Source organism: Vulpes lagopus, chromosome 3, assembly GCF_018345385.1.
Source record: "Vulpes lagopus strain Blue_001 chromosome 3, ASM1834538v1, whole genome shotgun sequence".
Taxonomy (NCBI): Eukaryota; Metazoa; Chordata; class Mammalia; order Carnivora; family Canidae; genus Vulpes; species Vulpes lagopus.
Window position 1 is genome coordinate 59,580,890 of NC_054826.1, and position 25,933 is coordinate 59,606,822.

Consider the following 25,933-nt stretch of genomic DNA (forward strand, 5'->3'; position numbering starts at 1 on the left):
GTGGAGCTGCTTTCCTGAGGTTGCACAGCTGATAAGCCTGGGAGCTAGGAGTCTGTCCTCAAGGCCTGGCTCCGAGCGCATGCACGAACTGCCACGTGATGCTTCGAAGGAGCTCCTCCCTTCTCTCCCCCTACCCCGGAGGCCTCGCCTCGTCCACCTCCTTGCTTCTCCATCGATTCCAGGACTCACGGTGCTTCTGGTCCCTGGTGGTGTGCATGCCCACTGCCGAACAGCTGTTCTTCCTGAACCACTGCGTTAGTTCAGATACTCACTCCTTCCACTTTCCCCTTGACCCTTGACCCTTAGGTGGAAATGACCACTCAACTATTCTCCCTCCCCAAGCCCAAGGCTTCCATCAAAGCTCCTGGAGCCCCCCAAAGGCAGGGCCCAGGGGTGTTCTGGATGCAGCAGGATCCTAATAAATGCTCGTGAGGTGGCTGAGTGACACATGGGGTCAGGTCCCAAAGCCATTGATTTTGCTCGTTTCATGGATTCACGTGGCCTGAGAAGCTCTAGGCAATGAGGCCCCACAGAAGGGTCCTGGCTGGATGTCGAGGCCCTTCCAGTAGCTCTTCCTCCTCATATTACTAAGGGGAGGGCAGTTAGCATCCAGGCAGCCCGTGGAGAGGTGCCACGAAGACCACATATGTAGTGAGCACAAAAGCCCAAAGTGACAGAAATTGATAAAAACTTCACCGCACCGTTGACACCCCATATATCAAAGGCCCCAAATCTCATTCTCTGCTTGCCTCCAATTTCTATCAGAGCTTGCCAGCTGCACATTTATTGAGAAGTTTGTGATCTGACAGGCACTGTATTACCAACATTAATGATGCATCAGTCTCTAGAATTACTGGGGAAACAGTCCAATTGATTTTATTATTATCTTGAGTTCTTCACATTTCATTCCAGGCAGCTTGCTACCAGAGTTTTTAAGCAAGGACCAAAGTAAATAAAGGTTTCGGGGCCAGGGCCAACCCAGGTAGGAGAACCTGAGCTTTGGGCAGGACCCCTGGTGGCAGTCCCCCCACCCTCCTGTCTTCCCGCTGAAATACCAGGTGGTGAGGACAGAGAGGGAAGGGTGGTGTCCCCAGAAAGAGTCAAGCCGGGGGACAGATCAAGAGCTCAGAGCAGGCCTCCCATTCATGCTGCAAAGATGGAGGTGGCTGGCAGGAGGCAGAAATAACCATCGATGTCATCTTGTCATGTGCCTCTGGGCTGAGGCAGGGAGCTGGCCCCGTGTGGAGCCCACAGACAGATATGGCCCTGTGTCCACACCTGGGCCTGTGCCCATACCAGGACTGCCAGCTCTGCTGGCGATCTGGGACGCAAGTGGAAGACTTAAGAAGAGGTGGAAGATGTGGGTGGGGCCCCCCCTTGTCTCCAGCCACAGGAGACTCCTTTCAAGTTTCTAGAATATGCCAGGCACTTTCCAGGCTCAGAGGCTTTCCCTGCCTCTGCATGGGATGTCCCCAGTGCTCGGGACATCCCCTCTGCCCGCATGCCCCATCATCTCCTAGCTCTCTGCAGAAAGGCCTTCCTGCCTCCAGGGCCCCCACACCCACCCCTTCCCATTCTCCATGTAGCAGCCCACTTGTTTCTCAACGCTTACCAGAATCTATAAAGGGGGCACTGGCTGACCTGTTTCGCCATGACAGCCCCAAAGCCTAGCAGGGCATGTGGGAAATGGGTGCCTGAGTCTGAGCATAGGCAGGGACAGGGGAGCCAGTTCTGGTCGGTCAGGCCCTGAAGGCAGCATTTTGAATCAAGATGTTCTCCAGAAGATGGCTGGTTGTTTCAGGGCTGATGTTCCTCGTCCCACCCCTGACCTCCAGGCTAGAGGTCCTATGAAACACTCTCCCTTCCAGCTCCTGGGGCAAACACCTGTCCACCAGCACTCATCCCCCACCCCCAGCCCATCTTCCCACTCAGAGGCATCAGGACAGGAAGGAAACGGAGGGCCTCAGGTCAGGTCAGGTCAAGAACCGGGTTCCAATCCTGGCCTTGCCCCATAAGCAGAGCACATAACTAAGGGCACCGAGTTCTGCCCAACTGTCGGCCGTGGGCAGTGTACACCTATGGCACCGTTCGTGCTCTTGGTTGCTGGAGTTCAAACTGACCACGAGGATTGAGGTACGAGGGCCCCGGGTGGTCACAAGACACAGGTCCCCTAAACGCTTGGAACGACGAAGATGGGACTCTGAGGGAAAAGACCCACTGCACCCTGTAGAGTAACTGGGGCATTCCAGTGGGGGTGCAGGGGTCCAGGTGATGTCCCAGGGCAAAAGGGGGCCAAGGGTCCTTGTTCACACGGTAGCACTTATCAGGTACATTCCGGGCCCACAGCAACAGCAGGCATGAGCAGAAGGCCAGGGAAGCGGCAGGTCTGCCCTCAGAGCAGTCAGATAAGGACTGATGATCTGTATCTGGGCAGAGCAGTGAGCTAGAGACCGGAGAGGCTGAACGACCAGCCAAGAACTGGTTAAGTCCGTCTGAGTGGGGTTGCCTTGGGCAAGGGTCACTGTGGAAAGTTCTGCAAGTTCACAAGGTGAACAGATAGGGATGGTCTTCTAACTACTGGTAGGTCGTACGACTACTGTTGGTATATGGTATTATCTGGAATTAAATCAGAATGTTTGACTGATAGAGAGTATTCTGATTTGAAAATGGATTTTCTTCCTGAAATAAAGATGCCAGATGTAATTTCTTTATGAGCGTTTACCATGTGCCTGGCTCCATGCTAAGCACTAACCATACATCAGTACCCTTCCTCTTAGCAACCTCCGCTGCCCCCACTGCCCCCGCTGCCGACGGGGAACCGAGTGCCTGAGGTCCCGCATGGGGAGGCCACAGGACGTGCATCTTGCCCTCCACCCCACTGCCTTCCAAAGAGGAAAGTCAGGTCCAGGGAGGCCTGGGACGGGCCCCAAATCGCCCGGTCATCCCCCAGCAGGACAGGGCCGCCTGGTACATTGATAGTAGTCGACTTGCCTCACTGAATTCTCAAAATAACCTGGGAAGTAAGTCTTACTCACTTCATGGCCAGGGGATGGAAGTCTCCAGAAAGCGAGAGCACTGCCAGTGGCAGCCTAAGCCTTCATCCCCAGCAACCGCGTTGCCACCCCCGACTTCTAGGGCCCGGCCCAGGTGCCTCCCTCCCAGTTGGGCCACGCAGGCCACCTGCAGGCCATGCACCTGGCACGCGATGGGCAGCCGTGGTGACGGGACCGCCCGGCCCGCGGCACCCCGGGAGGCCAGGCCGGAGGGCCGGCTCCTTGGCACGCTCTTCCTCGGTTGGGCCCCTTCTGTCCAAAGGGCAGCTGTGACGTGCAGAATGGGTCTGCGGTGTCAATACGAGCCCGGCATTGTACGGCCGGGGACATACAATGCCCTGGGTCGACTGTTTATTTATAAATCCACCCGTGCTCAGTGTGGCCTTTACACTCAGCTCTTTCCCAAAATGCAAATTGGCTTCTTCCTGTAAGTCAAACCGGCTTGCTCGAGCTGATAAAAATCATCCCAAACGGGCTCTTTTATCTCCCCAATACAGAGAGTCCTCTGCACCCCACACCTCCTAGAAAGAGGAAGATGGCTTCACGCTGCTTCGCTGAGCCAGGGATGGGCCCTGAAGAGGCATCCAGGGCATGGGAGGGGGCCACGAGGGCACTGGGAGAGAAGGTTCTAGACTCTGAGACTTGTGCCTCTGCAGCGTTCTAGCTTTGTGGCCTTAATCTCTCTGAGCACTGCTCCATTTGTGCATGTGCACTGACTGGTGGTAAAAACAGTCCCTTCCTCATAGGGTTCTTTGGCAGATTAAATGAGATAATGCACATACACCGCCAGGCTCAGGGCTGAGACCCTAGTAAGTCTCCTGAACACGCCAGTGGTGGTGAAGAAGAACATACTCATCACCACTATCATCATCGGCCTGGCCACCCAGTCACTCTTGCCGGGTGGCTTCAGGAGGGTCCCTTGTAGGCTCTGGGCCTCCCATTTCCCCCCATGTAAAGTGAGTCCCTGGGAGCCTTTCTGCTATTGGCTGGTCACTCAGCCCTCCACTGCCTGCATCATATGCAAACAGCTTTGGGGGTGCTGTTTCCGGTACCCTGTCTCTTTACCCTCTCGAGGGCTCTTTTATCAGAAAAACAAAATCTGTTCTAAAAAAAAAAAAATTCACCCATCTTACAGAAAAGCAAGCTACCTGACCGCCCCTCTGCCAGCTGGTGTTGGGATTTCTAAGCAGCCACGAGTATCACTGAAAGGCACATGCCTGGTACAAGGCTCGCCAGGGCATGGGGGGGCTCAGAGAAGAGCTGGCTAGGGCTAGACTATTAAGGGGGCCTCCAGGGAGTGGGCAGGAAGTGTAAGAAAACACAAAACGGACCCAGACGTCAGCAGCAACCAAGAGGCACACACCAGGACCTTCTCGGTGGAAGCCCCAAAGCTTACAAGGACACATCATGATGCTGTCGTGACAACCGGGCTTGCCAGGCAGTGTGGAGCCCTGCCCACGGAAGGACGCCCAAGCCTCGCTCTCCTAGCAGGGAACGGCATTTACCTCGACGCTCAGCAGGGAGGCAGGGATGGACCCAGGTACCGAGGCCAAAGCTGAGGCCTGCAGGACGGAGGTGACTCGTCCAAAGACACACGGCTTGTTGATAATGAAACCTAGATGCCCAGGCTGCTTCCAAGCCAGAGCACCCAGGGAGGCCGACAGACATGCAATGGCCATGTCACTGCTGCCACCAATTTTCCAGAACAGGATGAGACCTGATGGACGGTGTTGACTCATCAAAACCTTCCCCTCACTGTGCCTCTTTTCCTCCTCTCGGCAGCCAGGAGGAGAGGTGGGGTGAGGGTTGTTAAATCTCCCGATCTGGCAGGTTGAGGACCCAGGCTCAGGACCACGTCTCCCTCGTAAGGGAGGAGGCAGCACCTTGCTTTTCCTACCTCCCCCTGGCTGCTGAGGAACCCAGCTGGAGGAGTGGCCAGCCCCGAGCCAACCCCTCAGCCCTCCCCTCCAGCACAGGTGGGTGCACCCCAAGTGCACCCGAGGTGTCATTAGTATGGCTTCAGTCCCTCCCTCCTACCTGGGCAGCTCCCTGCCTTCTCATTCATCTCCTAAAGCGCTGCTCAAGCCTCCCTGCCCTGCCTCCAGGATAAATGTCCCCTCCTGACCCTGCCTTCCCTCTGGGGTCCCAGCCATCCCTGGAGCCTTGGCCTCTGTTACTCCCTGACGATAGGGGGTACTGGCTCAGCTCTCCCAGACCCCTGGTGTGTCGACCTCCCCTCCCCTGTTCATACCTTTCTACCTCCCAGAAGGGTCTTTTTCCTCCTCCTCCTTGTCTTGTTCTAGCGAAAGCCTCTCCATCTTCACCACCACCCTGAAACGCCCCCTCCTCCCGGAGGCCCTCCCTGACCACTCTAACCCATTGTCATCTTCTCTCCCTTGTTCCAGATTCTCTATGCAACTTTTTTTTTTTTTTTTTTTTTTTTTTTTTATTCATGAGAGACACAGAGAGGCAGAGACATAGGCAGAGGGAGAAGCAGGAGCCCGATGTGGGACTCGATCCCAGGACCCCGGGATCAGGCCCTGAGCCGAAAAGCAGAAGCTCAACTGCTAAGCCACCCAGGTGTCCCTCTATGCAACTTCTTAGCCCATCTCTCTAGCACTTCAGGGTGTATCGTTCTTATTCCGCCAGAAGAACCGAGGCTTGGCGTCCAACGTGGACTGTGAAACTCCTAAAAGTGAGGGTCTCAGGATTTTTGCTGGGCCATCCTTTCAAGAGATATTGCCTTAGCCTGTGCCCTATGCTCCCCAGTGTTGGGGGGATACAAGGGACAGGGTCCGGGTTTCTAGAAGGAGCTGAAGTCTAAAGACAGGAACATAAGTGGGTAGTTGCCACCCAGCATGGTTGGGGTGGGGGGCGGGTGGGGCTGACCCAGCATGGTGGCGGCTGCCTTGGGACAATCAAGAGGCTGCAGGAGGGTTCCTGTTCTCCATCTCCAGGCCAAGCAAGAGCCCTGCCCTAGGGGATGCTCTAGCAGCAATCCTGCTGGATTGAAATTCCAAGCCAGTGATTCATCTGTCAGGTTGCAAGACAAAGGAGGTCTGGGTGGGGCACAAGGGAAGCAGGTTGGGTGAACGTTGGCCACGGGAGTCATCGCTGCGGGGCCTCTACTGCCTCTACTGGCACACAGGCAGGAGGGAACGCTGGAACCTGAGCCTCAGGAAGGAACCCCCCAGCCTGGAGGGAAGGCTGCTCTCCCCCCATGGCCTGATGGACAAGGTGGGGAGCAACAGGGCCGAGCCCAAGCTGACAGCCTGACCCCCAGCACATACATCCTGGTCCCTCTCGCCCTCCGCGAGCCTCAGCTCCCCAAATGGGTGTCAGCCTTGCAAAGAGGTGCCTTTTTGTTTTCTGTTTTTGTCAGCAGGCCTCTCCAGATGGGCCGGCGATGGGAAACGCACCACTGCACACTGCTGGCTCTTGGCCTAGTGGGCCCTGGCCACTGTCTGAGCCTCTGAACATTTCGACGAATGGTTTCATTGTTCTTGCATCCTGGAGCCTTCTCAGGAGGGCATGGGATTCTAGAGAAATAAATAAATGGGGTCCTGCGTGCTAGTGCCGGCGCCTCTAACTAGGCCTCCAGCTCCCTGTCTCCCCAGCTTGTGTTCCTGGCCCTACACCCTGAGAACAGGCAAACAGGGCCCTCCTCTGGCTCCCAGCCCACCCCGTCCCCATCAACCTTCAACCTCTTCCAAGCTGGAGCTCCCTGTGGGTCTGGAGCAGTCTCACCACAGCCACTGAGGAGAGGAGGGTCCCCCCACCCCCTACAGTGCCCTGCATGACTACCAGACCCTTCCCTCCCCACTGCGTCAAGGGCCACCAGCAACAATCGAGCGTCCAGGGCACTGGGCCTGGGCACCCTTGGGCACCCCACCGCTCCTCACGTTGTTTTCCCATCAGGAAAATGGGGCAGCTAAACTCCAAGACGGGTGTGCAGCCCCCCAGGCTCCCCCTTTCATTGCAGCCAACCATGCCTGAAGGAGCGGCCGTAGGGCCGGAGCCCAGAGCAGCAAGGGACGTCGGGAGGGCAGGACAGGGGAGAAGTGGGTTGGCGATGGCTGCAGACGCCTTAAAAGCTGGTAAAAGGCTTCATCCTGCATAATGATTTACAAAGTGACAAGTGAAATAGATTTACCGTGACAGCTTGAAAGGAGAACTACAGAAATAAAATTACACTCGGGCTCATCCTGTCTCTGCAACCGGCCCCTCCCTTCCCCAAACCAGGAACTCCTGTGCGCACACTTTGGACACACATGTGTGTGGGGGTATAAAGGGGAGCAGGTGGCCTTGGGAGGAGGAAGGTGGAAGACGGACAAAGGAGAAGACAGGCCTGGTCTCTGTCCTGAAAAGGGCCACTTGGCTCTGTGCTCCAGGCGTGGCCTGTAGAGATGACCCTAGCGACCCTCCAAAGCCAGGGGGTTACCCTCATGTACAGATGAGGACGCGCCAGCTGGCGTGCCCTGGAGGGCAGTTCTCCAACCCAAGTGCCCAAAGGACCCAGGCCCGCCAATGTCCACCTGCCTTCCCTCTGGTTGACCATTGCAGCCCTAGGGCTTGGGGCCCAGGAAGAGGAGTCTGCTGATTCCCTTGGAAGGGGGCAGGGGCTCCAACAGCCCTGGGCCGAAACTGGCCAAGAGGAAATCAGAGAAGACGAGAAATAACCTCAGCCAGGTTCATCTCTGAGAAATAAAGTAGGCAACACTCTCACCCCCAGGGCCAGGTCCACGGAGGGGAGGGGGCATCTGGTTTCCACAAGCTGAAGCAGGATTTGGCTCCAGCTACGTGGGGGGTGGGGGAGGAAGGTCCAATGTGCTGACGTCCCAGCCACGGGCCACAGAGGCGCTCTCCTTGGTGGCCATTACCCCTGCCAGCTGCTCAGGGTTTTAGGGCCACCTGACCACCTCCCCCATGAGGCACTGGCCCAGGCACCTGCCAGGCTCTCCAGTCAGAGACAGGGGCTGGCAACCATGCCCAGGGGGTTACTCATCTGTACCAAGAAACATGGGTTTAAAAAGGAAAATTGAAAAGGGTCCAATTGTAAGGAGAAAGAGACCAGATTCCCCTTAGTAGCTGTGGGACTAATGCAACTTGACTCCTCTAAGCTCCAGATCCCTCCTGGTTAAAATGGCGATACCACCACCCACTTCTCAAGACTGCTGTGGCAACCTCGAGATCCCAAAGAACCGTGTCTGGTGCACAAAGGGGTTCCCAAGGACATAAGCTCTGTCTCAGGTGAGCATGGAATGAAATACATCCGCAGGGGGACACCTAAACAGAAGCTCGGATCTCGGTCCTGACTTAGCAAATTCACCTGCTTGTGGCGTACCCGCTGTCCCCAGGTCCCAGGGAGCTGTCCGTGGGGAGGTAGGGAAGAGACTCAAGACTGGCAGGGCCAGCAGTCAGGCAGCCCTGAAGACCCCCGAACTTCCTGCAGCCTCCGCTCTGCTTCTGACAAAGACTGGAGGGGCCACGTCCCAGGCAAGGTCTGTAGAGACTCTCAAGTGTCCTTCTCTGTCACCCTCGGGCTGACACCTGGCAACGACCAGCTCAGCAAAATGCCATCTTGCGCCTCTAACCGATATAGCCCAGGGATGTGCCTAGGCAGGCCTGAACGCCCATGTTTACCCAACAGAAGGGTGTCCCTCCTGCCCGCCACTCCCCTCCCAGCACCGTGGTAAGCTGGAGCCCACTTGCCCACAGACTCGCCTGCTGCGTGGCCCATGCATGCAAGGCTCCAGCTCCTGGCCCTGCCTGGACAGTCTTGCCCAAGAGGTCAGGCTGCTGCTGCCGGGCCTTTTCTCCCAGGAAGCCGAGCTGAGTAGGGCAGCAACGTGAGCAGAACTGCCACCCAGGAGACCCCGGCAGCTTTAGGTGAGACAATCAGGGCTAGGAGACACTCCTGGAAGCCCGGCCCAGCCTAGCCACCCTTCTTGGCTCTAAATGGAGCCGGGGGGGGGGGGGGGGGGGGGGTGCGGTGCAGCAAAAGAAGGGGCCGGGAGTCAGACCACATACACAGGCCAGCGGTGACTCCAGGGTTGAAATTATTCAAGTCTTTCTCAAGCAAAGTGTGCAAGTCACTTCCAAGGCACCTGCCTAGAGTGCAAATATATACTATACATTTTTTTTTCTCTCTTGTATCACAAAACCTACCCATTCTGTATAAAGTGGAACCGTCATTTATTTATTCACTTATTCAGCAAGCATTCTGGAATGCTTGCTAGCTGCCAAGTGTGGTGCTATGTGTCAGGGAGTCACAGCCCGACCCTGGGGTGCTGGGGTACCCCGATGGTAGCTGCAACCCTGCCAGGTGAGGGCTGCCATGGTGGTCAGAAAACAGCGCTAGAGGAACTAGGGCAAAGGTGAGGACCCAACCCACTTGACCTGACAGATGTACAGGCCTAGCCAAGGCTCGTGCAGGGCTTTGCAGGATGCCTACGAGTTCGCCAGGCAGATGTGTAAAACGCGTACAAGTGATTCAGCTGGGGCCAGACAATGTAGGGCCCTGAGTGCCAGGCTGCAGGTAGTGGGGAGCCACTAAGGGGTTTTCGGTAGAGTGGAGCCCTTAATAAGATCACAGGGGCCTTTTATTAAGGTCACACTAGTGGTGGCCAAGACAGGGGCAGGCCAGAAAAGGGGAGGCTGGAGGTAGACACCTGAGGGGGAAGGATGCTGCATGGGGGGTTGCAGGGTGGAGAGGATGGGCAGCTTCAGAAACATCTGGAAGGTGGAGTCTGGAGGCTGTAGTTCCAGGCCCAGGGCAGGGTGGTAGGGACACGGAAACCCAGTGTCATAGGCTGCAGTCCTGGGGAGGCGCCAAGGGAGAGTCCAAGTTTCAATCAGGGCAGTGGGCCAATGGGAGTCCTACTCCTAATCCTCACAGTGGGTTTATGAGAACAAGAACAAGGCTCCTCTTCCTTAAAACACTTTTCCACCTTCCACCAGAAATTTAATTAAATGTACGTCGCGCGGGGGCTATGTAACGTGTGCGGCCCCAAGTTGTGCAGTACGCAGTACACACTCCTGTATGTGGTGGGCCCGGCAGACGCAATGCCACCTACACAACCCCTGGGAAGATGAGGTGTCAGAGGCCCTGGGACCAGGCAAGAAAAAACAGATAACAATCTAATACACAAAAGAAAAAAAAAACACAACAAAGCAAAGAACAACTCAAGCTGAGTGTTTACTATCCCTCCTTGCCTTTTTGGCATGAGAAATCTCGGTAAAATGACAGGTAGGATTATTTCCTATCTAGAGTCCCCAGAAGAAAAAGTAGCTGCTTAGACAAGGCAAATAAAGGAAATGCAAAAACAAGATAGAAAGCACCAGTTCTGAAAGATGGGGGATTGGCCAAAAGTACAGAAAACCAGTTCTGGCCTCTGAGCTTACTAAAAAGTGATTTTTTTTTTTTAAAGATCCTTTATACCGAGCAAAATTCCCGCAAGTGAACATAGCAGAGTAAAACCACGGTGCTGAGGACATTGGAACTCTCTGGATTGATCAGGACTTCCGTTCCATCATTCGCCTAGCGGTTAGGGAACACCCTCTCTGCTCCAGGCCCTGAGGATACAGGAATGAAACCCGGCGGACACCCTCACAGAGGGGACGGTCCAGCGGGGAGAACGCCGAGGGCTGGGGGAGGACCGAGGGAGACACTGAGGCCCCCTGGGAGGAAGCAAGGACAAACCAGAGGAGGGCTGGCAAGGAGGGGCTGGGTGACTCATTACACCAGCAGCCACACAGTGAAGCCCAAAACCATGTGGGCAGATGGCAGTCCCCTGTTTCAGAAAAGTGAGAACTTTCTGAGTAGAGGTGAGATAAACAATACTGGATCCTGCGGGGCTGGCAGAGGTAAAAATACCCAAACAGGTTTCCCAGAGGAGCCCCAGCTAGAGGGGGGGCTCAATGCACAGATGGGGGAAACTGAGGGCAGAAGAGAGCCAGGGCCTTGACCAGATCCGGAAGCTGATCCATGGGTGAGATGGGGTCCCCTCCAGGGTCCAGTGCCGCCCTGGGGGTGTCGTTCAGGCTCAGACCAGACTCACCAGGACCGCGTTGATCCCCGGGGCAGCACGTCCTGCCGGCCTCACGGCTCCTGGACGCGAGCTGCTCAGACACAGAGGCACTTCTCATGCGCAGCCCCGGATCCTTCCGAAAAGGCTCAGGCTTTCAGGCTTTCATCTCCCGAAAAAGATGTGCACAGGGGCATCCCTCTGGCGGAGGCCTGTGCCTGCCTCCGGCTGGCAATCCTAACAAGTGTCTTTATCGGGCACAAACCGCCTTCCTCAGTCTCCCCCCGCTGGCAGCCCCGGGAGGGAAGACTCTCCACCGGCTCTACAGAGGAGCAGGCAGGCCCACAGAGCCCAGCGGCCCTCTCATCCCGATTGCTCCCTCTCTGGGCCTAATGGGGGAGGCCAAACCACTCCAAAGTGGCAGGCAGGGGTCCTGGGTGGGGGGGCATGGGGGACGGTATGCCCAGACTGCCAGCCTCAGTCCTCTCTGCTCACGTGAGGAGGCTGAGCACGCAGCGTCCGGCACAGGTGAGGCCCCCCTGACAAACGCTGGCTCTGGCCTCCTTCGAAGTGAGGGTTTGGACCAGAGCGAGCTGGCCTGGCTTCTCCCTACAGCCCACCTTCCTGCTCCCCCTGCGGCCACCGCAGCCTCCACAGGTCACACGGATCCCAGGTTCGTGACTGAGGGCCACCTGGCTGCTGAACCTCTGGGATTCTGGAGGCATCAGACTCAGGGAGGGAACTTCTTAGAGGAGAGAGAGAAAGAGAGATGAACAAAATGGGGAAACTGAGGCCCAAAGAGAACAAACAGCCTGCCTATAGTTATACAGCAGGATTGGAGTTGGGGGTGGGGGGGGCACAGAGAGAGGGGATGTTAGGAACGGCCTTAGACACCTAAGCAGCCCCGCGTGCTCCCGTGCTACTGATGGGTAAACTGAGGTCCGGGGATGCAAAAGGACTTGTCTAAGGTGACTCTGCATCTGCATCCGTAAGAACCTCAGAATGGTTGTCCTGGGTTGATCCTGCAGGGCCAGAACTGAGCTGCCCTCTGTGACCCCAACCTCCAGTGTTAGGGAAGTTGCAACACTTCCTTGTTTCCATGGTAACTGGCTACCGCTCCAGGAATACACTGAAATGTTCTGGTTCCCTCCTCTGTGCCGGCCCTGGGCCAGGCCGTGAGGACACAGAGCGGAAAGAGGGGGCGTGACAGGAGGCACAGCCCCGGCCCCCGTGGCGGTTGATCCCTGGCAACGCAGCGCAAGGGGGGGAGCCAACAGGAGACTTTTCAGCACAGGGAGAAGGCCCCTGGGGCCCCGGGCGGTGGGGAAGGGAGTTCAGAGGTGGCAGCTTTGGAGCTGGGCTCGCAGGGATACATAGGAGTTCGCAGGTGGAGCTGCGGGGGTGGGCGAGCTGACACAGGCCAAGACCCCGGGCTTGAGGAGGGAAGCCGGCAGGGCGCAGAGCCCAGGGACGGAAAAGCACGCGGCCTCGCTGGTGCAGGGAACACCCCACTGTGCGCCCAGGTGAAACGGCGCCTTGGGACCGCAGCACACGCTTCGGGTGACAGCACCAAGGGAAAGGATGGTGGCAACACTCTGGTCCAGGCTGCCGGCACCCTCACCCAGGTCAATGTACACGCCGGGACAGTGGGACCTTCCTACACAGCACATCAGATAGTCTGGGTCCTTGAATTAAAATCCTCCAACGATGGGACACCCGGGGGTGGGGCACAGCAGCTGAGCATCTGCCTTCAGCCCAGGGCATGACCCTGGGGTTCTGGGATCGAGTCCCGCATCGGGCTCCCCCGCGGGGAGCCTGCTTCCCCCTCTGCCTGTGTCTCTGCCTCTCTCTCTCTGTGTATCTCTCATGAATAAATAAATAAAATCTTAAATAAATAATAAAATAAAATCCTCCAATGGCTCTCGAATCACAGAGCATGAAGTCTGAAGCCCTTCCCATCCCCCCAAAGGCCTTCTGTGGCCGCTCCCTGACCACCTTGCTAACTTCCTCTCCTATCTCCCTCCTTCCCCCACTCCACTTAGCTCCTCTGGCCTCCTGCCTTTCTTAGAGCATGACAAACACACTCCTGTCACAGGGCCTTTGCACGTGCTATTCCCTCTGCCTGGAGTGCCCTTCTCCCAAATGTTCACAGGGTTCACTCCCTCCCCTCCCTGAGGTATCTGCTCAAATACAACCTCTTCAGTGAAGCCTTCCTTGATCACTCCATCTAAAGAGGCCCAATCCCCACCCATCTCCTTGTATCACCTTATCCTAATTTATTTTTCTTCAAAACACTTATTACAGCTCAGAATGACATCATACATGAGGTTGTGGACTTACTGTCTGTCTCGCCCATAACAAGGCAAGCAAGGCCTCTGTGCAGTTCACCACTATATCCCCAGGGCCTGGAATTAGTGCCTGGCATGTAGTAGGTGTTCAACAAACTTGGTGAGTGAATAAGCGATCTTTCTCGGGGAGCTGGGTAAAGGGAGGCACAGAAGGATCCCAGGCTCTGTTTTCCCAGGGGCAGAATGCTGGGGGCTCCAGACGAGAGCAGGAAACCTGTTCTCAGGCTGGCACCAGGACCCACGGCAGGAAGCGTATGCTGCCCTCCCTGTGCGCTGGCTCCCCGGCTCTGGCCAGAGGGCCTGGAAGAGCCCTGCAGGATTGGCAACAGTCACTAGTCATTACCAGGGTCCCTATTCCATACACTCCAGGCCTGGGCAGCCAAAGGAATCAGCTTCGGGGGGCAGAAGATGGAAGGGGGCCAGGCTGGCGGCCGGCAAGGAGCTTGCATCTTGCTGCTTTTGCAGCCAGCTTCCTTCCCCCTCTGAGCCTCAGTCCCCTAATCTGAGAAATGGGGACAGGAAGGGGATGAAACAAGCCGGCTGCCCAGGTCCCTCTGTTGTTCCAACAGTCTGGGCATCTTTGGGTCTTCAGAGCCATGGGAGGGGTCACACCAGGTTGAAACCAGGGCCGCAAATCCAAGCCACGGTCCCAGGCCAGGGTCGCATCCTGCAGCCAGCTGGGTCATTACCAGGGTGAGGGGTCTCAGACAGGCTTCCCTCCACCCAAGGGGGGACAGCTGGCAGGATGCAGGCAGCCCTGTCTGAGCCAGGAAGTAGGGAGGAGTGCCCGGTGACAGGGGAGCAGCCCCTGGGAGGGGGGCCAGGCTGGGGGAGCCAGGGGTCTCATGGAGAGCCCCCAGGGAACACTGTCTGCCCCCAGGGCCAGAGGTTCTGGTGAGCACAGCCAGATGCATAAGGCCCAGGAGCTTTGTGAGATGAAGACGGTAAGTCCCAGGCGAGCCAGATGCCACTGTCACAGCCGCAGAGGGATCTCCCCACTGTGTCTCCCTAGCAAAGGGCTTCTATCAAGTGACAAGATTTGGGGGGGGGGGTGGGGGGAGGCGGAGCGAGGGCTGGGCACCGGCTGACAGGCAGGACGCCTGGGTTTTTGCTTCAGCTCTGCCACGGACTGGCCCTGTGGCCTTGGGGAGGCCTCTGTCCCCTCTGGGGTCACACTCAGCAGCTAAATGAGAGGGTTGGCCTGGACGATCTCCAAGGCCTTCCTGTGCTGACATTATCATCACCACACGCAGTAATAAAACATCACACGCCCTGACGCTGTGACACGGCATGCAGAGTGCCGGCCCTCCCCTCGGACTCTTGCGACAGCCTCAGGGGAGACCGTTGATAGGAGGCAGTGCCACAAGTTGTGACTCCAAAGCCAGGGCCCTTCGCAGACACCTCCAGGTCTCTGGAGGCCTCAGGACACTGGAGCAGGATGTTCCCGGACGGAGCGGCAGGGAGCAGAGCTGGGCGGACGGGGGCTTAGCAAGGAGGCAGGCAGAGGCTGGATGGGGATGGGACACCAGTCACAGCCACCACCATGCCCCCGCCCCCACCCCCGCGGGTACCCTCCCAGTCCCAGTGGGAGGTGAGCTCCCCCGGGAGAGGCCAAGGAGCCAGACACCCATTACGAACCATGTGGCATATCTGACCCTGCTTGAAGAGCTGGCATCAGGCCACTTTCTTTCCCTCAGCCTCCAAGGAACCACTGTTGGGGGAACCTCCCCAGCCTCCTTCCACGTCTCCTGACCAGGGTTAGAGCATTTCCAGGTCAGGCCTGAAGTCTCCAAGCAGCCCAGGCTGTTAAACAGATACAGAAATAATGAGGAGGCCTAGAGAATAGAAGGCCACCTCTTCCAGGAAGCCCACTCTGCCCCCCTCCGGCCTTGTGTGCTCGGCCTAGAGAGGAGAAATCTCTGACGTCGGGTGCAGAGAGGAGCTCACAAGAACTGAAGTCACCCTGTTCTGGGTGGGCCTGAGAGGAGCATCAGGTCCTGGAAGGAGGCATCCTTCCGGGCTCCATCCAAGGTGGAGCTTCCTAGGCGAAGGGAGCTGCAGAGAGGCAAGGAGCAGCCTGTCCCCGGAGGCATGCAAGCCCCGCCCCCGCCCCCCAGAAGGTGCTCTGTGGGGATGCTGCGGAGGGGGCTTAAGTCATCTGTGTAACAGGTACCAGATGAAGGGGCTGCCAAGTTCCCTGCGGTCTCGAGAACCAAAGGTCCTAAGACTACCAAGAACAGCAGAGTCTGGAGCCCGTGTTGAGGGAGGCAGAGGGGCCATCACAGCGGCCCAGCTGCCTCCGGGGAGCTGGCTAGAGGACGGCAGCCAGCCACCCGTAGGAGGCTCTGAGAACTCTGGGGACTCCTCAGGGACTCCAACCCCCAGCAGCTCTGCTCCTTCTGCCTGGAGGGAGCTGCCCTGCAGCTGAAGCACATGTCCACCCCACGCAGGCTGAGGCCGAGGGGTCAGGAAGCTGTCCTGCAGAAGACCTCTCAGGGCTGAACCCACAGCTTCCAGGAAGCTCCTTTCACAGCCCTGGCTCCATCGCCAAACACCAGGCAAGAAATTGCACTGGAGATGTCCTCTTTCTTTTTTTTTCCAGGACCACAAGCACTAAAGAGGTCCTGGAGCTCAGGACCGTGGAACAAATCAGCTGGGGAGGTGAAGGCCAAGGGGCTCACGGCAGCCCACGCCCCGGGACCCCAGAAGTCAGGGAGGCAGAGTCATCCACGGTCACACGGTGGGCCCAGAGCCCTGCCCAGGCCCCAGGCTGCCTCTCCCCACCGAAAGCAGCAGGGCTCACGAAGAATTCATGCCAGCAAGGCATCCTGAAAGTTTAGAGTGCTCCTCTGTACGTAAGCACCAGTGAGCCCCATGGCCCTGGAAGAGGAAACATTAACCCAAGAGAGCAGGATAAACAGGCAGTGCAGACAGCAGGGGGGGAAACCGGGCTCCTGGGCCTGGGGAGGTAAGCCCTAAACCAGTCCTGCCCAGCCTTCCTAGAAGAGGCAGTGGGTGGGAACTTCCTCCCTTCACCCTAGCTCCCAACCTCCTGGGGACAAGGACTCCTGAAGTCCTGGCACACGTCGCACAGGCACTCGCAGGGGACCGTGAGGACCAAATGGCTTCAGCAGTGCGGTCAGCCAGCCCGGAAGACCATCCCTCGGGGCCACCCCAGTCCCCGGACCAGGTCTTGTGTCCTAGGGGCCTATTGTCACTGCCCTTGGTCAGGTCCCTGGCCCTCCCTTGGCCTTGACTTCCTCACCAGTATGTCAAGCTCTGGATCAGAAGCAGGCGTTGTAAACACCGACACCTGCAGAGCTAGGGTGGTGACCCCAATGACTTGGAATCGAAGGGTCTGTGGGCAGGAAGTGGGGAGAGGCAACACAGCAGTCCTGTTCCGCCCAGGGCTCAGGGTAACTTTAGATCCTTGGACGAAGGCCACGGAGGCCACGGTTGTTACAATGCTTTGGACACTTCAGGTCTCCAAAGTGATTTAAGGATCCAAATAAAGCGGCGGACCAATTCTCCAGAAAAATACGGGCTTACAAAGGTGTGCACGCCATGCAGGGGTGAGTACGGGGCTCTTCTGGCTCTGACAGCTGGTATGCCTTTGGGGCCCATCTCTAGGGAAGAGCCATACGTCCTACCCCTCCGCCAAGCCGGCCTGGCTTTCAGGACTGTCCAGCCACAGACGGATTTGTGGTCTCGTAACAATAATAGAAAAGGAGGCAGGTGAAAGTGATGGACGACCGCAAGCTTGAGGGGCAGGGGTCAGGTGGCACTGCCAAGAAAGCTGTCTGGGGGCAGGGGAAGGATTCTGGGAAAGTGGTTCTTCAGCAGGGAGACCAACCAGGGGACTGAGCCATCGATGCCGGAGCTGGAAGGGACCGTCCAGCCTGGCATTCCCAAGACAGTCACTGGTATCTGTGACAGCTTTTCTGCATTAAAAAGGGAGGCGGGAGCAGGGTCCTGGAGTTTGGGAACCGCTTGAGTAAGGCAAAGGGCTGGCAGCGTCCCAGGAGAGGGGGCTGTGCTCTGCTGCTCTTCCTTCTGGGGACAGGGGTTCCCGACAGCCCACCCTGGGAAACCTGGGAGCAGGCTCAGCTCCTGACTCTCGGATAAGGAAACTCAGGCCCAGAGGGATCTGCCACTGGCCTGAGGTCCCACAGTCAGTTGCTGTGGTTGAAAAGGCCCGGTCCATCCTGCTGTCCTTTTCTCTACCTGGGAAGAGCCCAGAGCCCAGGAGGGAGTTGATATCACCACTGGCCTCACCCTACAGGGGAGGAAGGAGCAGTTTGCAGGTAGGAACCCAGAGGCAGGTACCAGGTAGGAACCCAGAGGTCAGTCTGCACCTTGGAGCACGCTGGCCAGGGGAACAGACTTGGCTGGGAGGTTGAATTAAAATGTACCCAGTTAAGCGTCCTCATGGAGGGCCTCTGCGAGGTGACCAGCCAGCCCTTCCTGCTGCAAAGGGGGGGGCTGCAGATAATGGCAGGAGGCTCACGCTCAGGAGGTCTGGATCCCAGGCCCAGCTGTGGTTGCTCCTGAGGTACCAGGCGGCCTTGGGCAATCCATCTGACCTGAGTCTCCTCATCTGTAAGTTGGAGGAAACCCAGCACTGAGAGCTGTGCCCGGGGTCGCGGCTCCCATTTCTTGAGCACTTACTACGCGCCAGGTGCTCAATGCGCTCCGTCTTCGCAGCCTAGTGGGAAGGCAGTGTGTTACTTTTATGCTTTTATTTATTAAGGAGTCTGTGTTGAGGACTTGGAGGCCCAAGCTGGAGAAGTTCAACAGAACCTGCCCGAAGTCACAGATACCACAAAGGGTGGAGCTGAGAAATGCACACGGGCAGTCCAAGAAGAGCCTAAAACAAAGTAGTTGCCCAAGAAGTACTACTGGCTAGTAGGACGCTTCTGGCAGACTCTGGGAAGCTATTTTAAAGATGTAAACAACACAGGAACGCCAAAACACGACAGCAATAGAGAGTTCCGCCCCTCCCCAGCCAGACGATGCGGCCGCCCTGGTGCGGGGGAGCCAACTTGCTGGGTGACCTGTGGCCGGTCCCTCCACCTCTCTGGGCTTTGGGTCTCCTCCACCGCCAAATGAGAAGGTTGGATGGAGACCCTGGAAAATCCCTCCTCACCCTCAAACACCAAGGGTAGGAAGGGTTTCTGGACCCTTCTCAGAGGTCTCCCTGTCCCACGGCTGGTTGGTCACGGCCGTGTGCCAGGTTGCCCAGCTTTGGCCAAGGTCTACCCAGGAGCAGGGGTGGGGCTTGGGGAAGTGCCTGTGGACAGGCGTGAGGTCCAGGCCCCTGGCATCTTCTCTCCCTCACACTAAGCCTGCCGGCTCCCCCTCATGGGCCCTCACCTGTGCCTGAGGTGCGTGACTCCCAGGGTGGAGTGAGGGGGCTCCTTCCCGGTTTCCCCATCCGCAGAGGAAGTGTTAGCAGGAACAAGGCAGCAGGCCGTCAGCCCGCAAAGGACACAAGTCAGCACTAGGAAGGCTGGGCGGAGGTGGGGGACAGGCAAAGGAAGCCACTCATCTTCTTGGACTAAATAGGCCTGGGCAGATGGGAAACTTTTTACCCTCCCTAGAGGGTTTCGATGTTACTTCCCTCAAATCTGCAATGTAACCAACCTACGATGACCTTTAAAGAAACACGTTGCGGGCTTGGAGCACGAACGCCCATCCCCTCCAAGTTGTGTAGGATCTGGGAGTTCTCCCGAGAAGCCCCATCCTCATTCCTTACCCCAAGAGCCCAGAAATGAACCCCGTGCTCCCCAGATTCATCTGGTCTTTCCCAGTGAAAGATGGAAGCACATTTGCTGATGAGCTCCGAGCGTGGCTAACAGGGCTGCGCCCGGCCAACAGTAGATGCTCAATAAATGTTTAATGAGCTAATGGGCTGGACAGCCAGGGTTCCAGGCCCGGCTGTGTCACTAATTCACTGCTGCCCTTGGATACAGCCAATTTTTTCTTCCTTTCCATAGCTGGGTTTCCTGGGCTAGAAAAGGAATGGTCAGACTAGGTAAGCCCCAAGGCCCCTCGGCTCCACCCTATGGGCTCAGGGGTGCAAAACACAGTGCCAGGGAGCTTCCAGAGCGGAAGGAGGTTTCAAACACCTCTCCCTGCTGCCCCAGGGCCAAGCGGAGGACAGGATATGACTGCTGGGCCACAGTGGTTCTGGAGGCATCGCAGCCACCACTGCCCCCCCCCCTCCCCTGCAAGCACCAATCCCTGTGGGTGGATGACTGAGAGTTTTGGGAAATGCAGATGGGGGTAGGGCAGGAGAAAGGATAGGGAGTGGGTGCAAGTTCCATTTAAACCAGCCACCAAAAAAAAAAAAAAAAAAAAAAAATTGGAGAGAAGAGTCTTTAAAAGTACAAAGAGATTGTGCTCTAATACCACCCCCCACACACACACCCCGGGCCCCATCAGAATAGCTTTGTCATTTTCTGGCAAAGCAATAATGTGCATTGAGTTGCACCTTCCAAGAGATCAAGAATCGGGGACAGAGGAGGAGGAGAGAAAGCCCCCCATGTCTGAGAGCCCTCGGAGAGCGAGCCTGAGCCCCGGGCCAGCAGGGGTGGCAGCATGTGTGTGAAGGCATGCAGATCCATGAGGCAGGGGCAGGGGTGATGCCAACTGAGCAGTAGGCTTTGGGACAAATAAAGCACCCCTAGCTCCCTCCTATCTTTGGGGTAGACTTCTCTGGAGGGTTCACATGCCCTATACAATTCCAGACCTGCCCTGAACTCTCCAGGGACAAATATCATAAAGTCAGACCGTAAGCGCCCGGCACCCCACCACTACTGAGCACTGGGGCTGGGCCAGTCCCTGCCCCTGTGCCCAATTCTGGGGACCCATCTATAGAGTAAACAGTTTGAGCCACATGATCCTTAAGGGCCATGCCTGTTCCGACAGCCCTCGGTGCTAAGACGCCACAGAAAAGCACAAAACCTACCATCACTTGGGCCCCCACCCTGGAGAACTGGAAAAGGAGTCCCCAGTGCCCAGCTGGCTGTCTAAGGCTGGGGCAGAGCGGAGTCCCCACACCGTCTGTCCTCAACAGCCTGCCGCGGCTGAAACCTTCAAGTGGTTACAATTACAGCCAGGCTAACAGGATTAGGGGAGCATTGAAATCTAAGAAATCTAATTAGCTCAGACACCCCGGCCTCCCCCAGCATGATCCCGCAGTAACCCCGGCAGCTGGGCCTGACAGGCGGGACCCGGGGCCCCTCCCGGGCTACAGTCATTACCTGTGCAGGTGCGCCAGGCTGGGCCAGGCTTCCTGGGGAGGTGCCAGCTCAGCCTGCCTGGCCGCATCCTGCTCTGTACCCCACCATCGACGGCCCTGTCTTGGGGCGGCCCTCAGATGGGCTCCGGAGGACCAGGCGCAGGGATGTGGGCAGCCGGCGGGCCGAGCCTGGGGTAGAAGGAACCCAAGGGCCCCCACAGGGCGGCCACCCCACACAGCCTGAGGACTGACTCAGCCAGAGGAGGGGCAGGCTGAGTCAACGTCTGTATCTATAGAAACCATCACAGCCCAGGGAAGAGCCTTGGGCCGCACAGGGACCTGGGGCCTGGAAACATCCCTGCTTCCTGCGCTCGGGCCAGGGACGGGGTTGAAGACCCAAGCACAGACATGTGTGCCCCAGCAATCACGGGGCTCAGAGCAAGCTTGGGCTGTAGGACGCCGTGGCAAAAGAAAAGAGCCCCGCTGCTGGGGACACAGGCCACGTGCTGCCAAATGGGGTCGGAGGGTGTGGCGGGGTCACAGGCAGGCCCCTCTGTGGTTCTCCTCCTCCTGAACCTCCGTACCCGAGTCCCCACTCTGTGGGGTTCACACCGGAGTTCCTGCCTGCCTGGTAGACTGGGAAGGTGGCAGTGGTGCTGCGTCTCTAAGGTCTGCGGCCAAGTCCTGGCTTGGCTACAGGTCATTTCACTTCCCTGAAACTCGGTTTTCTTGTCTGTTAAGTGGGGGTAATTCCAAAGAGCAGCTAGCTTCCACTGTTGTTGTTGGAGTGCAATAAATTTGGAGAGTGCTTCTAAATCCCCCAAGTGCCATACACAAAGGCGAGGGGCCGTGGTTATTACTGTCATGCGCCCCGTGGCAGGCAGCCAGCTGGTAGTGGTTAATTATTTATTTGGACTGATCTTCCTGCCCTTACTGGCTGTGAGCTCCTAAGGAACAGGAACTGTCTTACACATTTCTGGGTGTCTCGCAGGCCACCATCCTCACAGTGTGGACTCCTAGGAACTCTCCGTGGGCAGATGCTGGGCCCCCAGTCTGACCCCCACACCCACATTTGTACCTCCTTCCTTCTCCTCAAACCCAATCCATGGAGGGGAAAGTACCAAGGGGCAAACCCAGCACACACACACTGACATATAACAGGGAGCCCCTCAGGCAGACCCTTTCTCACTGCCGGGGGGGGGGGGCGGGGGGGGATGTCATTCCCAATAACAGTCGAAAGCAGCCATTTGGAGGGAGTCCGCACTCCACCCCCACCCCTATCCGTACAGTCTGCTTGAGCACTGGTCTTGAAGCCGTGATCATTCAAGAAAGAATGAGTCTGTGGTCTGGAGGACCCTCAGCACCTCAAGCCCAGAGTGAGGGTCAGGAGGGGATGATTTCCAGAAAGCATGGTGTGCAACAGAGCACACCAACAGTCAGAGCTGTCCACTGAAGGCAGAAGCTGCTTGGAGTGGTGAGCGCCCTGTCACAGGGGGCATGCAAGCCACAACTGGATAATAAGCTGCCAAAGAAGTAGGCTTGGGGAAGCAGCTTCTGGAAAAACACTTCTGGTGCCTCCAATGTAGCACCTTTGTGCTCCATTCTGCACCCAGAGCCTGCCAGGCCTTCAGAGGACACCTGCCAACAGTGGAGTGTACAGCTCTGCTACTCACATCTGCTTCATCCTCACAGCAGCCAAGGGGGATCAGAGCGGTTCTGCCTCTGGACCCATTTTACAGATTAGGAGACCGAGTCCCCACAGGGTGAAGCCATTGGCCTGAAGGAGCCAGCCTCTTGACACCTCTCCCCGCTCATCTCCTCAGGCAGTGGGAAGACCCAAGGATCACAGAGGGTTCTCTGGAGTCTTTTCCAGGAGGCTGTGCGTGGAACTGATTCTCTCAGCCTCTCTTCATCCTCCCTGAGGGCAAGGCCCAACCTCAGAATCGCCCCTAGAGTTTACGGCCCAGGCAAGCTGTGCCTCCACCCTGCAGCAACTCTGCCCCCCCCCCCTTGGTCAGGGGCTCTAGGGACAAAGAGCTTCCCCCTCGGGGGGGCGTGGACAGAGGCCACTGTGTCCTGCTGAGAGGTCAGAGCAGTCGGCAGGCCCGGCTGCAGCGGGGTACAGGGTAATTACAGCAGCCCGGCCTTTGTTGTCCACACAAAACCCAAGGAACCTCATAAAGATGAGGCGGTGATAGGAGCCCGGCAAAAGCCCTTGGGAACAAAGTTATGAATGAAAACGTATGGGACCCAGTCACAACCTGGCAGGCCCTGCTTCCTGGTTCCGTGACGGAGTGCCCAGAGAAGCTTCCGGAAATTAACTTGTTGGGGCCCAAATTTCTTACAGCGATGCCTCACCCTGAGGCGAGGGTCATGGCTGCTGGTTGGACGCCAGCCAAGGCCGGAGAACTCCGTATCCGCGGCTTCACACACGGGTACTCTTGTGACAAGACTCTCAGGACACAGGAGGCCTCAAAGTGCCTCCCTTCCTTATCTACCCCCCCATCTCTGTCAATGGGGAGGGGGGAAGTGAAGTGCAGCTCTTCTCAGGGGGAGCCTTCCCTCTGCAATTTTCCAGGATGAGTCGCCCCCATGGGCACCTGTCCCTTGTGGCGGCACATCGCTGGGGGCCAGGTGCGGAGACAGTGTTTGTGTTACTGTTGTGAGGGGTGTGCGTGTGAGACCAGGAACCTGCAGTTCTGTGGCCAAACCCCACAGTCTCTGGACCTTTCTTCACTTTGCTTCTGGCCATGAAAGGAACCAGGATCCTCCTCCCTTCTTTCCTTAGGAGGAAAAAAGGGACATAGTGTCCCCACCAAGAAGCCAGAAATCCTTCCTTGCAAAGACAGGGCCAGTTATCAAAGTTTCCCAGAAGTCCGGCAATGTCTCATTCCCAACTCTTCTCTGTGAGCCATACCCCGAATGCCTTAAAACCCCAATCCAAAAACCATTTAAAACTCTTGAAAACTCCCTACTTCTGTGCCATCACCCCTCCCACACACACACCCGCCCACCCGCCCTGCCACCCCAGCTCCAGCCCCTGCCACCAACTCTCAGAAGTCTGAAGTTTTGAGATTTACATGTGAAAAACAGCATTTCATAACCTCGTGACTTGGGACAAGGAGATGCTTCTGTCCTTTTGGGAAAAACAAAACCCAACCGAAATCATAAAACTTAGAAGAAAACACCATCTCCCTCCAGATGCATTCCCTTGGCCCTAAAGTCACACGTGCTCTGTGGCAGATACGGGCTTTCAATGTGTCTTTTGTTTGATGCTGGTGTTTCAACATCCTCAACTTGATGAGAGAAAGGTCAGCGTGAGGCTTGGGGCAGTCACAAACCACACCACCAGGGCCAGGCAGAGGGGAAGTAAGGGGCCAGGAAACCCCCTCCCAACCCCCAACATCGCCCCCCCCCCAACGCCTGCTCTGGATCTCCTCAAAAAGCAGCCAGGACAGGGAGAGCTAGGGGCTTGCCCCCTGTTCTAAACTTCCCTGCTGGCTTACCAACAACTTTTAAACTCCCGGAACCGTACCAACGCCAGCGAAGTCAAGTCCGAATTCAACGCCAGCCAAGCTGCCCGTTCTGCAACCACAGCGCCTGCCCCTTTATCTCTACCTTCAAAAAAAACAATAATAACCAAACGCAGGCACCTCTGGGAACAGCCTCTGGCCTCCTGCCCTGCCCTGTGTAACCAGCCTGTCCTCACACCCACAGGAGAGGAGGAGACAGCGCTGCTTAACCCTCTGGTCTACCAGGCCGCGTTCCCAGGTTGCAGCAGGGAGACAAACTGTTGCTCAAGAAAATCCTCCAGAAAACCCTTGGCACCGGCAGGCAGCTCCCCGCGGCTGCTGCCCAGCGCCGAGCCAGGGGCTTCCACGGGCGGCTCGGTGCTGCCCTGAGAAATCCGCGGGGCTGCTGGCCTGTCCTCCCCCCTGCCGGGGGCTGCCCCCCTGCCCCCCCCCGCCCCCGGGGCTCCCGATGGCCAGGCCAGAGCCAGAGCCGGGCGGAGGCGAAGACTGGCCGCGCGGTGCCCTCGCCCTGCCAGCCCGGCCGCCAGCGTCTTGGAGGACCTCTGAGAGAACATTTGTTTGGGCTGCCAAGTTAAATCTTCCTCCCTCATGTCAAGGCATTGGAAAAGCAGTCAGGGGAGAGGAGAAGGGGGAGAGTGGGTTAGGAGCCTCGGGAGGGAGGGAGGGAGGCAGGGAGGGAGGGAGGGAGAGGGAGGGAGGGAGGCAGGGAGGCGGGCAGGCAGCTCTCCGAGCCCCGGTGACTCGGGCACGGCCCAAGGAAGCTCGGGGCTCCCGGGCAGGAGCGGCGCAGGAGCAGCCGGACCGGGACACCCGAGCAGGGCCGCGCCCCGGGGTCGGGCGCCCGCGGGTGCCAATCGCTCGGCGCCCCAGCCTGGGCGGGGGGGGGGGGGGGAGGCCCCCGCTCTGCGCCCCGCTGGAGGGGCGAGGTGGGAAGGGAAGGCAGAGGAGGAGGAAAAAGTTTGCGGCAGGTAGAGGGGTGCGGGCTGGGCGGCCCCCCGGGGAGGGGTGGGGGGCCCGGCCGGCTGCCCCGGCGCGCTCCCGCCAGCCCGCCCTCCTGCCCGGGTTGTTTACATTCCTGGAGTGTCTTTTAAACCCGGGGCCGAGGCCGACTCCCGGCCTTCTCCGGCGGCTCCGGGGCAGTCTCCCGTGAAAATCTGCTGGCGCACAATGGCCGGGAAGGCGGCCGCCCCTCGCCCGCGCCCCCGCTGCTCCGGGGCGGGGAGCCTGCCCCCCGCACCGCGCCCTCTCCCCGCCCGCCCGGCTTCCTGGACAGATGTCCCCGGCGAGGGGGCGACGCGCGCCCGCTGCCCGCGCCCCAGACGCCGGGGCCGCGCGCCCCACTGTTTTCTCCCCTGCCCAGACGCCAGGAATGTGAGCCGAGCCTGCGGAGCCCGCCCCCACCCCGGCTGCGGCCCCGGCCCGGCCCCCGACCTCCGCCCCGGCCGGCCTCCCGCTCCCCCGGGGCCGCCGCCGCCGCCGCCGCCGCCGGAGGCCGAGGGGAAGAAAGAACGCGGAGAAATTACTTTCGTATTTGCAAGGCGCGCGCGCGCACATCTCCCCTCCGGGCTCCCCTCCGGGCTCCCCTCCGGGCCGGGGCAGCCCCGTCCAGCCGACCGCCTGCGCGCCCCTCGGGCTTCCCAAGACCTGCGGGAGGCCCCCGCGCACACGCACACGCACACGCACACGCGCGCACACACGCGCGCACACACACACCCCTCGGCGTCCCCCG

The 25,933-nt window shown here is 58.2% G+C and overlaps 1 protein-coding gene across 4 annotated transcripts in view; it reads right to left on the minus strand.

The window, feature by feature from the left end:
* ZMIZ1 (zinc finger MIZ-type containing 1) overlaps positions 1-25,933 on the minus strand; it is a 230,984-nt gene that overhangs the window by 204,064 nt on the left and 987 nt on the right. Inside the window, exon 1 of one of the 4 annotated variants that reach the window (XM_041748267.1) lies at positions 25,728-25,746. The exons of the other annotated variants lie outside the window; for them this stretch is intronic. The gene's annotated coding sequence lies outside the window, so the exon portion shown is untranslated. Of the gene's footprint in view, positions 1-25,727; positions 25,747-25,933 lie in introns of those variants that run through there. 4 annotated transcript variants of the gene reach the window in all.